The sequence below is a fragment of the Schistocerca cancellata genome, chromosome 11, assembly GCF_023864275.1.
Source record: "Schistocerca cancellata isolate TAMUIC-IGC-003103 chromosome 11, iqSchCanc2.1, whole genome shotgun sequence".
Lineage (NCBI taxonomy): Eukaryota > Metazoa > Arthropoda > Insecta > Orthoptera > Acrididae > Schistocerca > Schistocerca cancellata.
Window position 1 is genome coordinate 21,209,230 of NC_064636.1, and position 18,698 is coordinate 21,227,927.

The window sequence follows — 18,698 nt, forward strand, 5'->3', positions numbered from 1 at the left end:
GCTCAGATGGTAGAGCACTTGCCTGCGAAAGGCAAAGGTCCCGAGTTCGAGTCTCGGTCGGGCACACAGTTTTAATCTGCCAGGAAGTTTCATATCAGCGCACACTCCGCTGCAGAGTGAAAATCTCATTCCGGAAATGTTTCTGATTTTCACTCTGGTTTCCATTTAGCGACCGATCGTTCCTTGCTTTCTGGACAACCCTCGTATTTTGAGCTATCATTCCGCTCGTGTCTACATCGATATGTTGATTAGACACAAAAATCTCGCATTTTATTTGCTTGCTGCTGCTTTTCTTTGCTGTACGAATGAAGAACAAAGGTGCAAGAAACTTGACAGAATCACATACTATGTTTATGTTTTATTGTCTTCGCGAGCTTCCTCAACTTTAAAAATAGCAGGTAGTTCTGAAGTGTTATGATTACTATTGTGATACAGATCCGATGACGGTACTTTAGGCCTAATTATGCCGAAAACGGTCATCAAAATAAAAGTTTTAAGCGATCGTGGCTTATATTTGATTAATGACTGTCAATATAAGAGACACATATTGTACTATAAACACTGTACGTTCTGGAATGTTCTGCTGTGTTACAGTTTGGGGCTGCTAACTCCCTAAAGGCAGAATCTCCGTTAAGAGGTAGAACTTTCAAAACAGTAAACAAAAACCTACATCAGATACGGTTTTTACTGTTAAATATTGCTTCAGATCATAATAAATATTATTTACTTATAATACATTACTTTGCCCTCCGTCCGGGTTCCCAGTTTTCGTGACGACAGTAAAGTCCATTTTTTTTTCTTCTCTCCGAATCTTCTGCTGCAAATCGAAATAATTCTTAGCATATCGTGTTTATTAATATTTTCATTAGAGGCATGAAAATCAAAGGCATAGAAAATTTAGGATTGAAAATAAATTTTCAACGAGCACGAGGACTTCGCAAATAACTTTCCAAATGGTTAAAATGGCTCTAAGCACTATGGGACATCTGTGGTCATCAGTCCCCTAGACTTAGAACTACTTAAACCTAACTAACCTAAGAACATCACACACATCCATGCCCGAGGCAGGTTTCGAACCTGCGACCGTAGCGGTCTCGCGGTTCCAGACTGAAGCGGCTAGAACCGCTCTGTCACAGCGGCCGGCAATAATTTTCCAAGTAGGCACTGTAACTAAAGCGTACAGGTAAAAATTCTTCTGTTTTTCCGGTGAATGTCACCCCAGCAAATGTAAATCATCAACTATGAAATAATAGCAGTATCCAATTTTGATTAATGACGGAAAAACCAGCGGCTGTATTTGAATCTAACGTCGTTTACTCTTTTTAAGACATGCCACCAGTTTCGACACCACACGGTGTCATTTTCAGGCCTCAAGCCACAACCGTTTTTGTCTGACCATGCTGCGGTTGTTATCGCCACGGATGGTACGGAATCCAGTTACTTTTGGGCGACTGCATACGATTCTGTTCATTGCACATGAAAACGGTTGTGGATAGCAGGCTATGCTTGGGGTCTGAAGATGACACCATTTTGGTGTCGAAACTGGTAGCATGTTTCGGATTGAAATACAGCCGCCGGTTTTGTAATCATTATTCAAGTATTACACGTCCGGATGCAGTCCCACCTGATGGATTACCAGCGATATCCGATTTTATACGCGGTTTTCTCATGTATGCCTTACAATCCCGTCTGGAAATTTATCTGCAGTCCCAAATTTTCCTTTGGCTTTCATTTTCATGCCTTCCGTGAAGTTTTTGTATGTAAAATATATTGAGCATCATTTCGATTCATTTGTAATGTAATCAACGTAAAAGTTGAAAGTAAGGAAAAGTTTCCGCTTTGGGACTCGACCCCATAACACTATAGTGTTTCTGCTGAGCCTGGGAGCTACGTACACACAAATGATTCATTCCTCGTCCGACCCACGCTAAAAAAAAATGCTTTTTTTGTAAACTCTTGTTCTTCTGGAGCTCCAACTTATATCACTTTCATTTGTGGCCAAGACCTGCACGCACCATAAATTTACGCGAAATCTGTGGCAATGAGCGGGCGCAGCGAGAATGACAGGTTGTGCGCCTAGCGGGCTGCATGATGCAATCCGCATTACAGCTGAGTTAAGCGTGGTAGCCGCAGTTGCAGTAATAACCACCCACGGAGCAAAAGTCTTTTGAGTTCGCTACTACGTCTTAATGTTGCTTCTTGATTGCGGGCTCTCGGTCTAACTGCAACGTTTAGACTACCTCTGGAGACAGTGTGTTACAAAATATTCCTTCATAAATTACTGGAACAAGAAAAAAAAAATGATCTGCCCGAAGTATCCGAGCTCCATTTTCTGCTCACTCGAGAAACGCCACATTTAGTGCTAAAAAGCGCGTAGCCCTCATTTTGCTAATATCAAAGAGATTCAGGGCCCCATTTCTTTTAATTTTTTTAAAAGTTACTGTTTCTTTCTCGTTTCTAGATTACTTTCCCGCTACGTTATTGGTTTTACCGATCTTCCTGCCCTCTATCTGAGATCGCCTCCACTAGCGATTCAGATTTCCGTCATCGCTGATGATTTGTCATCACTGGATTGGGGGAGTTCGGTCTGCTGTACGGCCATCGGTTTCACCAAACTCATCACTGCGTCGCTTACTATTGATGCGTCTAGTGTAGGTCCTGCATAGACGTTCTTCTGTAACGTTAATAAATTTCTGGCTCTTATTGCAGTGCTGAATATGACAACAAGAAAGAGTCCACTTCATTTAAGCTAATTCCTCTAAAAGCTTTTAGTAAAAGCATAAAGAACCGCTGTATTGTTCTAGCTTCAGTGAAAGGTGCTAACTATAAAACTGAGTGAAAAGAAAGAAAATATAAAATTTCTGTTCTTTCTTAGTTTAATAATGGAGCGTTTTAATTCTATAACTGTCCGCCCCTGGTAGTTGAGCGGTCAGCGCGACGGAATGTCATACCTAACGGCCCGGGTTCGAATCCCGGCTGGATCGGAGATATTCTCCGTCCAGGGACTCGGTGTTCTGTTGTCCTTATCGTCATTTCATCTCCATCGAGACGCAAGTCTCAGCTGTGGCGTCAAATCGAAAGACTTGCACCCGGCGAACGGTCTACCCGACGGGAGGTCCTAGCTACACGGCATTTCCATTCTATAATTCACAAATTATTTCGTTTTCTTTCGGAATAACTGGGGTTGAAGTACAAAAACGTTGTCTTATTTTATAGTGACGTATTTATATTGACATATATTTATATTGACATAAGACACTATTTAACTGCGTAAGTTTTATGTTACTTGTAATAAAAACTCACCAGTAAATTGTAACAAATGAAAATGGTTCAAATGGCTCTGAGCACTATGGGACTTAACATCGAAGGTCATCAGTCCCCTAGAACTTAGAACTACTTAAACCTAACTAACCTAAGGACATCACTCACATCCATGCCCGAGGCAGGATTCGAACCTGTGACCGTAGCGGTCGCGCGGTTCCAGACTGAAGCGCCTAGAACCGCTCGGCCACACCGGCCGGTGCTAAATTGTAACATGTAAAGTATTGAAGAAGTATTGTATATCTTATTCAGATGGGCGCTAGGTTGTAATTTGAGCCCAGGTATCTGGGTCGTGATCGAAAAGTCTACACTTCAAATACGTTTGTAGTATCCAGGGTATTATTTTATACTCAAGTCAGTGGCGGCTTGTAGTCACAAATTCGTCTTTATCTCGCAAACAGCTAGTTTGCAGACCCTAGTGTACTGTAATATTCCTCCTTTTGTTACTGCGTACTGGCACTTATGTTAGTGTTTGCTGTAAATTATGATGTACCGCATGTACATTCACCACTGTTGCCACCACAGCTGCTTAATAGGAGTCGAAAATGAAATTCGCCGTATTATTGGATGTAAGAAGTGGTGTTTGTTGAGTGCAGCAGAAAATTAGCCAAGTTGGAAGTGCTTTACAACAACAGGATTAAAAATGGAATGAGATTTGCTCAAAATAGCAGGACATTGCATAGTCGGCAGTACCATCTCTCTCTCTCTCTTCTCTCTCTCTTTCCCCCCTGTCTCTCTCTTTCTCCTACTCCTCCTGGTCCTCTGTCTCTCCCCCTCTCTCTTTCCCTCCCTTCTCCCTTTCTTTCTCCCTCTCTGTTTCCCTTACCACCCTCCCTCCCGTCCCCCCCTCTCTCTCCTCCTTCTCCTCCTCCTCCTCCTCCTCCTCCTCCTCCCCCTCCTCCTCTGTCCCTCCACCTTCTCTCTTTCCCTCCCTCTCTCACTCTCTTTACTCTCCCTCTGTCTCTTTCTTTCTCTCCTCCTCCTTCTGCTCCTCTGTCCCCCCCTTATCCATCTCTTTCTCTCTCGCTACCTATCCCCTCCCTTTCTCTCTATTTTTTCCTCCTCTTCCTTCTCCTCTGTCCCTCCCCCCTCTCTCTTTCTCTCCCTTCTTCCTCTCTCACTTTCTTTACCCTTCCTCTATCTCTCTTCTCCTCCTCCTCTCTCCCTCCCCCCCTGTCTCTTTCCCTCCTCCCTTTTCTCTCTCTCTCTCTCTCTTTCCCTCCCCTCTCTCTCTTTCTCCTCCTCCTCCTCCTCCTCTGGATCCTCTGTCCCTACCCGCTCTATCTTTCCCACTCTTTCTGTCTCTGTTTCCCCTCCCTCTCTCTCTTTCTCTCCTCCTCTTTCTCCTCCTCCTCCTCCTCCTTCTCCTGCTCCTGTTCCTCTGCCCCTTCCCCCTCTCTCTCTTTCTCTCCAGACGAAAGAACTACACAAAAGAGGAGAGACTCAGTACAGGGATGACACGGCAGGGAAGCTGCGGTAGACTTACTCGTCCCGAGCAGTCGACAGAGACAAGAAGGTCGATCGTGTAGTGGGAGGGGCCTTGAAACGCTGGGGTTGCAGCGCCGCCGGCAGTAAGGGGCCATGTGGACGGCCGACGGGGAGGGGACGGTATCCCGGGCCGCGTGTGTTGCAACGCGCGCGGCAGAAGCGCAGTGAAAGCCGGCTGCCGGTTCCTCCAGCGCCAGCCTCCAGCGGCTCCTGCTGGAGAAGAGAGCAGAGGAGAATGTCAGCGGCTTCTATAGGGGGCGGGCAGCGACCGCGCGGCAGAACACGGTGGCCGGTTCGCCGCGTCAGCAACCAGGAAGACCACACCGCTTCCCACCAGATTCTTCCTGCTCAACTCGCCCTTTGCTCGCACTGACTGCTGGGAACCACGGATGAAGGGCAACTCAACAGCCAGATTCCGTTCAAAAAAATGGCTCTGAGCACTGAGGTCATCAGTCCCCTAGAACTTAGAACTACTTGAACCTAACATCACACACACATCCATGGCCTAGGCAGGATTCGAACCTGCGACCGTAGCGGTCGCGCGGTTGCAGACTGAAGCGCCTAGAACCGGTCGGCCACCACGGCCGGCAAGCAGCTAAGGGTGTTCATTGCATTGTAATTTCATTCTAACGAGCTGCATGGTCACCGATGGTATCTGTTCTTTGGGACATGTCTGAGAGGAAACCACATGTCCGAAAGAACAGATACCATCTTAGTATATACAGGGTGAGTCACCTAACGTTACCGCTGGATATATTTCGTAAACCACATCAAATACTGACGAACCGATTCCACAGACCTAACGTGAGGAGAGGCGCTAGTGTAATTGTTTAATACAAACCATACAAAAATGCACGGAAGTATGTTTTTTAACACAAAACCTACGTTTTTTTTTAAAATGGAACCACGTTAGTTTTGTTAGCACATCTGAACATATAAACAAATACGTAATCAGTGCCGTTTGTTGCATTGTAAAATGTTAATTACATCCGGAGATATTGTAACCTAAAGTTGACGCTTGAGTACCACTCCTCCGCTGTTCGATCGTGTGTATCGGAGAGCACTGCAACACACATCGCGTTTCTACAGAATGATCTGCCAACGTTGCTCGAAAATGTCCCACTGGAAACGCGTCGACGTATGTGGTATCAGCATGATGGTGCACCTGCACATTCCGCAATTAACACTAGGCTGACCCTTGACAGGATGTTCGACGGGCGTTTCGTAGGACGTGGAGGACGCATAAATTGGCCAGCCCGTTCTCCTGATCTTACACCTCTGGACTTCTTTCTGTGGGGTACGTTAAAGGAGAATGTGTACCGTGATGTGCCCACAACCCCAGAGGATATGAAACAACGTATTGTGGCAGCCTGCGGCGACATTACATCAGATGTACTGCGGCGTGTACGACATTCATTACGCCAGAGATTGCAATTGTGTGCAGCAAATGATGGCCACCACATTGAACATCTATTGGCCTGACATGTCGGGACACACTCTATTCCACTCCGTAATTGAAAACGGAAACCACGTGTGTACGTGTACCTCACCCTCCTGGTAATGTACATGTGCGTCAGTGAAAAAGACCAATAAAAAGGTGTTAGCATGTGGACGTAATGTGCTGTTCCAGTCTCTTCTGTACCTAAGGTCCATCACCGTTCCCTTTGGATCCCTACGTAATTCGGTGCTCTCCGATACACACGATCGAACAGCGGAGGAGTGGTATTCAAGCGTCAACTTTAGGTTACAATATCTCCGGGTGTAATTAACATTTTACAATGCAACAAACGGCACTGATTACGTATTTGTTTATATGTTCAGATGTGCTAACAAAACTAACGGGGTTCCATTTAAAAAAAACGTAGGTTTGTGTTAAAAATACATACGTCCGTGCATGTTTTTTATGGTTTGTATTATACAATTACACTAGCCCCTCTCCTCACGTTCGGTCTGTGGAATCGGTTCGTCACTATTTCATGTGGTTTACGAAATATATCCAGCGGTAACGTTAGGTGACTCACCCTGTATTTACCGAAAAAAGTGGTCCAAGTAAAACATTCATATTTATTTACGTACTACACGAGCATGTAATAAAAAATGGGGGTACCTATTTAAAAAAAAACGCAGTTGACATTCGTTTGACCAATGGCAGCGCCATCTAGCGGGCCAACCATAGCGCCATCTGGCTTCCCCCTTCAAGCTAGACGAGTTTCGTTCTTTGTAGTTTTTTCGTTTGTTGCTTATTTCGTGAGATATTTGGCCCGGTCACTATCAATGGACCACCCTGTATGGAATGTACCGTGACTCGGATGCGGGTATATCAGCACCGACACATAGGCAACAGATTAGTGTGTTGTTCGTGTCTTTCCGACGTGCGTGCTGTCAATGCGGAAACGTGAAGTATCGCGAGGTTATTACCAAATGCTTTTAATCTTTTGTCGGCTGCCGAAGGACAAATACCGGTAGACATCCATCGGAGAATGACGAATGTGTCTGGTGCAGCATGTCTGTCGAAACTGGATGCTGCTGCTGCTTCGTGATAACGCGTATCACCATTGGGCAAATGTCGTAACGCAGAAGTTACGCCAAATCAACGCCTTCGGTCCCTAAAAGAAAGGGCCTCGAATTGTCGGCGATTGCAGTCTGAGGAGGCTGTCCAGCAGGAAGCTGCGGACTTCTTGAGGCACCGGGACGGGGCGTCTCGAACGTGGCGCGTCGCTGGCGTCATTGCCTCAACGCTCACGACGATTTTGCCCGAGTGGCACACCGAATCTGGACTGTGCAGGTGCGAAACTTTTTTGAACGCGCCTTATACGTACTGTTTCCTCGGGACTGCAGTACTATTTCCTGTTGACCGATCGTGCTAATAAGGTTGAAAATGAAATGGCTCTGAGCACTATGGGACCTAACATCTGTGGTCATCAGTCCCCTAGAACTTAGAACTACTTAAACCTAACTAACCTAAGGACATCACACACATGCATGCCCGAGGCAGGATTCGAACCTGCGACCGTAGCAGTCGCGCGGTTCCGGACTGAGCGCCTAGAACCGCTCGGCCACTCCGGCCGGCTGCTAATAAGGGAACCTCCCCATCGCACCCCCCTCAGATTGAGTTATAAGTTGGCACAGTGGATAGGCCTTGAAAAACTGAACACAGGTCAAGCGAGAAAACAGGAAGAAGTTGTGTGGAACTATGAAAAAAATAAGCAAAATATACACACTGAGTAGTCCATGCGCAAGATAGGCAACATCAAAGAGGGGGTGAGCTCAGGAGCGCCTTGGTCCCGTGGTTAGCGTGAGCAGCTGCGGAACGAGAGGTCCTCGGTTCAAGTCTTCCCTCGAGTGAAAAGTTTAATTTTTTATTTTCAGACAATTATCAAAGTTCAGGCACTCACACATAATCAACTTTGCTCTCCAAAATTGCAGGACATGTTCGGATTTGCTTGGATATATGCGGGATTTGACGGTCTACACACGGAAAAATTTGGAAACGTTAAAAACATATGTTTTGACAGAGCACAGAGAAAACTGTGTGACTGTGAAACTGTTGCATTCATTTGTTGCCGTTTATGTGAGAAACTCTTTATGTTTTCATCACTTTTTTGGGAGTGATTATCACATCCACAAGAAAACCTAAATCGGGCAAGGTAGAAGAATCTTTTTACCCATTCGCCAAGTGTACAAGTTAGGTGGGTCGACAACATATTCCTGTCATGTGACGCACATGCCATCACCAGTGTCGTATAGAATATATCAGACGTGTTTTCGTGTGGAGAAATCGGTTGACCTATGACCTCGCGATCAAATGTTTTCGGTTCCCATTGGAGAGTCACGTCCTTTCGTCTACTAATCGCACGGTTTTGCGGTGCGGTCGCAAAACACAGACACTAAACTTATTACAGTGAACAGAGACGTCAATGAACGAACGGACAGATCATAACTTTGCGTAAATAAAGAAAGTAAACTTTTCACTCGAGGGAAGGCCTGAACCGAGGACCTCTCGTTCCGCAGCTGTTCACGCTAACCACGGGACCACGGCGCTACTGAGCTCACACCCTCCTTGATGTTACCTATCTTGAGCATGGACTACTCAGTTTGTATATTTTACTTATTTTTTTCATAGTTCCACACAACCTCTTCCTGTTTTCTCGATTGATCTCTGTTCAGTTTTTCACGGCCTATCCACTGTGCCAACTTATAACTAAATCTGAGGGTGGTGCGATGTGGAGGTTCCCTCGTAAGTATTGTCGTGCTGAATGATTTTCGCTGCGTTTACGAACAGTACGTCTTTTCCGTCGTTTATCTACAAGGATGAAGTGTCCTCGTCTGTTTGTGGACGGAAAGCACTCCCTCGAAACTGGGCGATAATGGTTATTACGGAGCACACCTGTAAAACTGTCTCGTGAAAATGTCGTTCTGTTCTCTGTTCTTAATTAAGGGGGTGGGGGTGGGGGGCTTTTAGTGAGGTTGCGCGGCAGGCGCCTGGAGCGTCTGGAGTCCGGAGTCTGCGGCTGGCGTTGCGAGAAGCGGCGTGGGCGGCCGCCGCTGGAGAAAGTTCTCCAGTGACGAAACTCCAGGCGGCCTGCCTGCCTGCAGCCGCCGCTGCGCGCCCGCCAGCGCTTCCTCCTTCTCCAGCGTTCCAGCTGGAGCCGACTGGCTCTCCAGGCAGCCACCGAACTAATCCAGACACCGCACCAGCCGGGCTATGTCGGATCAGTTCTGGACACTAACACACCCGCGCTGCTGTGGATCACAGCGAGACAGGTGCTGGAGGGGGCGTGGCCTGTTTACATCAGACAACAGGAATGAGCTCTCGTGTGCTCGCGTTAAACTTACCAGACAATCCTATACGATGCAGTTTCCGAGCCGGCCGCGGTGGTCTAGCGGTTCTGGCGCTGCAGTTCGGAACCGCGGGACTGCTACGGTCGCAGGTTCGAATCCTGCATCGGGCATGGGTGTGTGTAATGTCCTTAGGTTAGTTAGGTTTAAGTAGTTCTAAGTTCTAGTGGACTTATGACCTGAGATGTTGAGTCCCCATAGTGCTCAGAGCCATTTGAACCATTTTTTTTGCAGTTTCCGAAGGCACGCAATCTCCGTTCCCCAGTCATCGTCGCTGCCCGTTTACCGAAAAATATCGCCCGATTCTGTCGTCGGGCACAGGTGGACTACACCAGCGTAGAAACGAAAGCGAGTAACACCTGTTCCAAAGTAAAATGGCTCTGAGCGCTATGGGACTTAACAGCTGAGGTCATCAGCCCCCTAGAACTTGGAACAACTTAAACCTAACTAACCTAAGCACATCACACACATCCATGCCCGAGGCAGGATTCGAACCTGCGACCGTAGCGGTCTCGCGGTTCCAGACCAACGCGCCTAGAACCGCTCGGCCACACAGGCCGGCGTTCCTAAGTAAAACCGAGCAATTGCAGCAATGCCGCTACGTACACAGTTGATAGGACACACCAATATTCGTGAAAGTTAGTAGGAGCAAACCACTAAATTACACTACTGGCCATTAAAATTGGTAAACCAAGAAGATATGCAGATGATAAACGGGTATTCATTGCACAAATATATTATACTAGAACTGACATGTGATTATATTTTCACGCGATTTGGGTGCATACATCCTGAGAAATCAGTACCCAGAACAACCTCCTCTGGCCGTAATAACGGCCTCGATACGCCTGGGCATTGAGTCAAACAGAGCTCGGATGGCGTGTACAGGTACAGCTGCCCGTGCAGCTTCAACACGATACCACAGTTCATCGAGAGTAGTGACTGGCGTATTGTGACGAGCCAGTTGCTCGGCCACCATTGACCAGACGTTTTCACTTGGTGAGAGATCTGGAGAATGTGCTGGCCAGGGCAGCAGTCGAACATTTTCTGTATCCAGAAAGGCCCGTACAGGACTTGCAACATGCGGTCGTGCATTATCCTGCTGAAATGTAGGGTTTCGCAGGGATCGAATGAAGGGTAGAGCCACGGGTCGTAACACATCTGAAATGTAACGTCCACTGTTCAAAGTGCCGTCAATGCCAACAAGAAGTGACCGAGACGTGTAACCGATGCATTCCATACCATCACGCCGGGCGAAACGCCAGTATGGCGATGACGAATACACGCTTCCAATGTGCGTTCACTGCGATGTCGCCAAACACGGATGCGACAATCACGATGCTGTAAACAGAACCTGGATTCATCCGAAAAAATGACGTTTTGCCATTCGTGCAGCCAGGTTCATCGTCGAGTACACCACCGCAGGCGCTCCTGTCTGTCATGCAGCGTCAAGGGTAACCGCAGCCACGGTCTCCGAGCTGATAGTCCGTGCTGCTGCGAACGTCGTCGAACTTTTCGTGCAGATGGTTGTTGTCTTGCAAACGTCCCCATCTGTTGACTCAGGGACCGAGACGTGGCTGCAAGATCCGTTACAGCCGTGCGGATAAGATGCCTGTCATCTCGACTGCTAGTGATACGAGGCCGTTGGGATACAGCGCGGCGTTCCGTATTACCCTCCTGAACCCACCGATTCCATATTCTGCTAACAGTCATTGGATCTCGACCAACGCGAGTAGCAATGTCGCGATACGATAAACCGCAATCACCATAGGCTACAATCCGACCGTTATCAAAGTCGGAAATGTGAGGCTATGCATTTATCCTCCTTACACGCGGCACCGATTCCATATTCTGCCAACAGTCATTGGATCTCGACCAACGCGAGCAGCAGTGTCGAGATACGATAAACCGCAATCGCGATATGCTAGAATCCGACCTTTATCAAAGTCGGAAACGTGATGGTACGCATTTCTCCTCCTTACACGAGGCATCACAACAACGTTTCACCAGGTAACGCCGGTCAACTGCTGTTTGTGTACGAGAAATCGGTTGGAAACTTTCCTCATGTCAGCACGTTGTAGGTGTCGGCACCGGCGCCAACCTTGAGTGAATGCTGTGAAAAACTAATCATTTGCATATCACAGCGTCTTCTCCCTGTCGGTTAAATTTCGCGTCTGTAGCACGTCATCTTCGTGGTGTAGCAATTTTAATGGCCAGTGGTGTATGAGCCCATATCATCAACGTCGATATGCACCAGGATTTTGGAACATATATTGTGTTTGAACATTATGAATTACCTCGAAGAGAAGGGTCTATTGACACGCAGTCAACACTGGTTTATGAAGCACCGTTCTTGTGAAACACAACTAGATAAACGACAGCATCATCTGTAAACAACCTATCACGCCTGCTCAGATTGTCTCCTAAATCGTTTATATAGATAAGGAACAGCACAAGAAGTGTTGAGTGCTATTGACAAGGGATTTCAAAATCATTCCGCATTTGTTGACTTCCAGGAGGCTTTTGACACTGTACCTTACAAGCGGCTTGTAGTGAAATTCCGTGCTTATAGAATATAGTCTCCGTTATGCGACTAGATACGTGATTTCCTGCCACAGAGGTGGTAGAATTTGACGGAAAGTCATCGAGTAAGAGAGAAGTGATTTCTGTTATAGGCCCTCTGTTGTTCTTTATCTATGTAAACGATTTGGGAGACAATCTGAGCAGCCGTCTTAGGTTGTTTGCAGATGACGCTGTCGTTTATCGTCTACTAAAGTCATCAGAAGATCAAAACGAATTGCAAGACGATTTAGAATAGATTTTTGTATGATGCGAAAATCGGTAGTTGACTAATGAAAAGTGTGAGGTCATCCACATGAGTGCTAAATAGAGTCCGTTAAACTTCGGTTACACATGACATCTAAAGGTCATAAATTCAACTAAATACCTAGGAATTACAATTACGAACAACTTAAATTGGAAATAACACATAGAAAATGTTGTGCGTAAGGGAAACCAAAGACTGCTTTTTATTGGCAGAACACTTTGAAGATGCAACAGATCTACTAAAGAGACTGCCTACACAACGCTTGTCCGTCCTCTTTTAGAATACTGCCGTGCGGTGTGGGATCCTTACCAGATAGGAGTAGCGGAGCACACAGAGAGAGTCCAAAGAAGAGCAGCACGTTTTGTATTATCGAGAAATGAGGGAGAGAGTGTCACTGAAATGATACGGGATTTGGCGTACACATGGTTAAAGCTAAGGCGTTTTTCGTTGCAGCGGAATCTTCTAGCGAAGTTTCAGTCACCAACTTACTCCTCCGAATGCGAAGATAATTTTTTGACGCCGACCTACAGAGGTGGGAACAATCATCATAATAAAATAAGGGAAATCGATGCTCTCACGGAGAGATATAGGTGTTCGTCTTTTCTGTGACTGGAATAATAGAGAATTATTGTGAAGGTGGTTCGACGAACCCTCTGCCAGGCAGAATATCCATGTAGATGTAGATGTAGATGATAGGCATGAATTAAATGAGGTGATGCTGAGGGAATTAGATTAGGAAATGAGACACTTAAAGTAGTAAAGGAGTTTTGCTATTTGGGGAGCAAAATAACTGATGATGGTCGAAGTAGAGAGGATATAAAATGTAGACTGGCAATGGCAAGGAAAGCGTTTCTGAAGAAGAGAAATTTGTTAACGTCGAGTATAGATTTAAGAGTCAGGAAGTTGTTTCTGAAAGTATTTGTTGGAATGTAACCATGTATGGAAGTGAAACATGGACGATAAATAGTTTTGACAAGAAGAGAATAGAAGCTTTCGAAATGTGGTGCTGTAGAAGAACGCTGAAGATCAGATGGACAGCTCACGTAAGTAATGAGGAAGTACTGAATAGAATTGGGAAGAAGAGGAATTTGTGGCACAACTTGACTAGAAGAAGGGATCGGTTGGTAGGGCATGTTCTGAGGCATGAAGGGATCACGAATTTAGTATTGGAGGACAGCGTGGAGGGTAAAAATCGTAGAGGGAGAGCAAGAGATGAATGGAGTAAGCAGTTTGAGAAGGATGTGGGTTGCAGTAGGTACTGGGAGATGAAGAAACTTGCACAGGATAGAGTAGCGTGGAGAGCTGCATCAAACAAGTCTGAGGACTGAAGACCGCAACAACAACAACAGTTTCTTAGAGATAATGGTTAGCTTTGAGAACTACGTAATCCAATCGACATCCTGCAGTTCAAGCCAGCCGGAGTGGCCGTGCGGTTCTAGGCGCTACAGTTTGGAACCGAGCGACCGCTACGGTCGCAGGTTCGAATCCTGCCTCGGGCATGGATGTGTGTGATGTCGTTAGGTTAGTTAGGTTTAATTAGTTCTAAGTTCTAGGCGACTGATGTCCTCAGACGTTAAGTCGCATAGTGCTCAGAGCCATTTGAACCATCCTGCAGGTCTGTTTTATTTCTGATCGTTCCCAGTGAGAAGCGATAAAGTTCCCGTTGTCTGTCTGAGTCTAGGTGTTTCCCTGCTGATTTTCCCACCCGATAACACCGGTGCACCTGTTGTACCCCAGCCCAGGCCGTCTTACAGGCTATTAGCGGCTGAGATATTAAAGTCCCATTAGGACGCAGTCAAGGTGAAATCTGCTGCAGAAGTCTGTGTCCTTGCCGTGTGGACAGATACGAAATGCTAGGCGGTTGAGGCCTTGTCACTTTCCTTTCTAGAGCGTTTTTCTTCATAAAGCGCCGGGGCGCAGTGATCGTTGCAAGAGACAAACTTTGGGCCGCACGTCGGTTCATATCCTCATCTCTCCATTCACATTCAAGCTTTCCGTAGCTGTGCTAGACTCTAGTGCGCTGCCGCACGCATCACATGCAGAGGCACCGGAGAACTGTCAGGAACATGAGAGGTTCAAATGGTTCAAATGGCTCTCAGCACTATGGGACTTAACATCTGAGGTCATCAGTCCCCTAGAACCTAGAACTACACTCCTGGAAATGGAAAAAAGAACACATTGACACCGGTGTGTCAGACCCACCATACTTGCTCCGGACACTGCGAGAGGGCTGTACAAGCAATGATCACACGCACGGCACAGCAGACACACCAGGAACCGCGGTGTTGGCCGTCGAATGGCGCTAGCTGCGCAGCATTTGTGCACCGCCGCCGTCAGTGTCAGCCAGTTTGCCGTGGCATACGGAGCTCCATCGCAGTCTTTAACACTGGTAGCATGCCGCGACAGCGTGGACGTGAACCGTATGTGCAGTTGACGGACTTTGAGCGAGGGCGTATAGTGGGCATGCGGGAGGCCGGGTGGACGTACCGCCGAATTGCTCAACACGTGGGGCGTGAGGTCTCCACAGTACATCGATGTTGTCGCCAGTGGTCGGCGGAAGGTGCACGTGCCCGTCGACCTGGGACCGGACCGCAGCGACGCACGGATGCACGCCAAGACCGTAGGATCCTACGCAGTGCCGTAGGGGACCGCACCGCCACTTCCCAGCAAATTAGGGACACTGTTGCTCCTGGGGTATCGGCGAGGACCATTCGCAACCGTCTCCACGAAGCTGGGCTACGGTCCCGCACACCGTTAGGCCGTCTTCCGCTCACGCCCCAACATCGTGCAGCCCGCCTCCAGTGGTGTCGCGACAGGCGTGAATGGAGGGACGAATGGAGACGTGTCGTCTTCAGCGATGAGAGTCGCTTCTGCCTCGGTGCCAATGATGGTCGTATGCGTGTTTGGCGCCGTGCAGGTGAGCGCCACAATCAGGACTGCATACGACCGAGGCACACAGGGCCTACACCCGGCATCATGGTGTGGGCAGCGATCTCCTACACTGGCCGTACACCACTGGTGATCGTCGAGGGGACACTGAATAGTGCACGGTACATCCAAACCGTCATCGAACCCATCGTTCTACCGTTTCTAGACCGGCAAGGGAACTTGGTGTTCCAACAGGACAATGCACGTCCGCATGTATCCCGTGCCACCCAACGTGCTCTAGAAGGTGTAAGTCAACTACCCTGGCCAGCAAGATCTCCGGATCTGTCCCCCATTGAGCATGTTTGGGACTGGATGAAGCGTCGTCTCACGCGGTCTGCACGTCCAGCACGAACGCTGGTCCAACTGAGGCGCCAGGTGGAAATGGCACGGCAAGCCGTTCCACAGGACTACATCCAGCATCTCTACGATCGTCTCCATGGGAGAATAGCAGCCTGCATTGCTGCGAAAGGTGGATATACACTGTACTAGTGCCGACATTGTGCATGCTCTGTTGCCTGTGTCTATGTGCCTGTGGTTCTGTCAGTGTGATCATGTGATGTATCTGACCCCAGGAATGTGTCAATAAAGTTTCCCCTTCCTGGGACAATGAATTCACGGTGTTCTTATTTCAATTTCCAGGAGTGTATGTCCCACGAAATGTTTGACGAGATTCGTGTCTGGAAATCTGGATGGCGAGATCATTCGCTCGAAATATCCAGAATCCTCTTCAAACCAGTCGCGAGCAACTGCGGCCCGCCGACACGGGGCATTGTCATCCGTAAAAATTCCTTCGCTGTTTGGGAGTATGAAGTCCACCAATGGCTCCAAATGGTCTCCGAGTAGCCGAACGTAACCATATCTGTGCAAAAACAGACATTATGTCTTATGGGATAACAGCAATCAGTGATTTTATAATGTTACTTAAAATTCGTCTTGATTGCAAATTTTTTTTTTATTCATATGACCGGTTTCGGTTCATTGAGAACCATCTCCAGATCTGATATGTCGGTTACAGGAGTAACACATGTGACGTAGCATGTGAAAGTTGCTGGATTTGGACGGGTTACTCCTGTAACCGAAATATCAGATCTGAAGATGGTTCTCAATGAATCGAAACCGGTCATACGAATAAAAAAATTTGCAATCAAGACGGATTTTAAGTAACATTATAACCATATCTAGAATGAGATTTTCACTCTGCAGTGGAGTGTGCGCTGATACGAAACTTCCTGGCAGATTAAAACTGCGTGCCAGGCCGAGACTCGAACTCAGGACCTTTGCCTTCCACGGGCAAGTGCTCCACCGTCTGAGCTACCCAAGCACAACTCACGCTCCGTCCTCACAGCTTTACTTCTGCTGGTACCTCGTCTGCTCCCTTCCAAAAGTCCTGAGTTCGAATCTCGGCCCGGCACACAGTTTTAATCTGCCAGAAAGTTCCTAATCATTTGTACTCAATCATCGGTTCAGTTGGAGCAGGGCACCCAGTCCATCCATGTAAACAAAGCCCACACCATTACAGAACCACCACCAGCTCGCACAGTGCCTGGTTGACAGCTTGGGTACATGGCGACCGCTACGGTCGCAGGTTCGAATCCTGGCTCGGGCATGGATGTGTGTGATGTCCTCAGGATATTTAGGTTTAAGTAGTTCTAAGTTCTAGGGGACTGATGACCTCAGAAGTTAGGTCCCATAGTGGTCAGAGCCATTTGAACCATTTAAAACCGTTACTGTTTTGAATAACCGGTATTTCTCGGTACTTGTTTGACCTCGGTTATAACAGGTGCTTTTCGTTTTTTACTAATAACCGAGTAAAAAACCGAAATATCAATTAGCCGTAGCAGCAGTACAAAAATTTTTCATTTTTAAATAAACTATTTTAAAAAAAATGGAATAATTTTTACTTGTAAAATTTGTATTCGTTTGTAATATTACGTTCTTTTAGAAAATGGGAAATGCGGTCAGTGCTGTTTTAATAACAATGCCGAGAGAAACGAGCAACCAACACGTGGCACAAGAATTGGTACATCATTGTTGAGACAGTGACATCCCCATTGTTATGCTTCGTGGCTTGGCGTTCAAGTGTTACGTGCAATGGGTGAGACGTGGTCCCCTACCAAGTTTACAAGGCAGTTTCTCGCTGCCTTCGCCGGACATCCATTCTACCGCAGAATGGCACCAACCCTTCTATTCTGGAAATTTTTTTACAAAATAACGTAACAATTAAAGATTTGTCTGCCATTCGCATGAAATAATAAAAGAGGACGGGAATTATGGTAGGAGTACTAAATTAAAATCTTAACAATTTACTCATAGTATACAATAAAAACAGAGAGTAGCTGGTCTGTTGCCCGTTTCTATATAATATGCCTTTATCTGCTTGTAGCTCTTGAAAACGGATAAATTAAACACGAAAAAGGTTTAAGTTCTCCAACCTCAGTTTTCACTCTTTAGCACTGACTGTTCGTACTGTACAAATAGCGATGCGATCCCCGATTACGACATGATTTTTGAGCAGAGTTTCAAAAAAATTGGAATCAATAGGAAAATACTGGCTAGTTACTACTCAAGAAAAACAGCAAACGGTGGACGGACAAAGTTTTCTTTCATTTGCGAGTTTAACTTAATGTTTTGATTACATATATCCTGAACCTGAGAGAGTCGAATTTTTTCAATCTTTGTTCGACTTCTACGTTAATTACAGGAGGTAATAGGAATAAAAAAAACGAAAATCGATTATTTGAGAAACAGGTTGTTTTCTGCGGTTTTAATACTGTGGACGAACTGATGCAACCGACAATCGATTGTTTCAGCGATAGCTGCCATCCCTACAGATGTGTTCAAATTATTATTATTATTAAATTTTTTCAAAAACTTTACATTTATTACACATTTACGTCCACATACAGATTATATTTGTACATTCAATACTTTGTATGCATGCTTTTGTTCTTAATCGGCATTTTTATTCTGTTTGGCATAGTTTTAATTAACTTTTGACGTGACATTTTAATATCATTGTCGTGGTGGTCAGATTTCCTCTAGTTTCGCCACGCGATCCCGTTCGATGGTTATTGTAAATTTCCTTATTCTCTGTTTCACAAATTTTCAATTGGGTTCATATCGGTGCTATTCCCTGGCAGGACAACTCTTTGAGTTGCTTTTCTTCCAAGTGCTTGGAAACACTTTTGGTGCCCCATCATGCATAAAAATGCCATCTTTATTAGAAAACCACTGATTTATTTGGGGGAAAAAGTTCCTTTTCAAGGATTTGGTTCAAATGGCTCTGAGCACTATG

The 18,698-nt window shown here is 46.4% G+C and overlaps 1 protein-coding gene and 1 non-coding gene across 2 annotated transcripts in view; one reads left to right on the forward strand and one right to left on the reverse strand.

Annotated features, from left to right (window-relative positions):
• Window positions 1-18,698, forward strand: part of LOC126108845 (translation initiation factor IF-2) — a 165,711-nt gene that overhangs the window by 120,299 nt on the left and 26,714 nt on the right. The window lies entirely within an intron of this gene.
• On the reverse strand, window positions 10,123-10,206 carry Trnap-ugg (transfer RNA proline (anticodon UGG)). The gene has a single exon. It is a non-coding gene; the product is annotated as a tRNA-Pro (tRNA).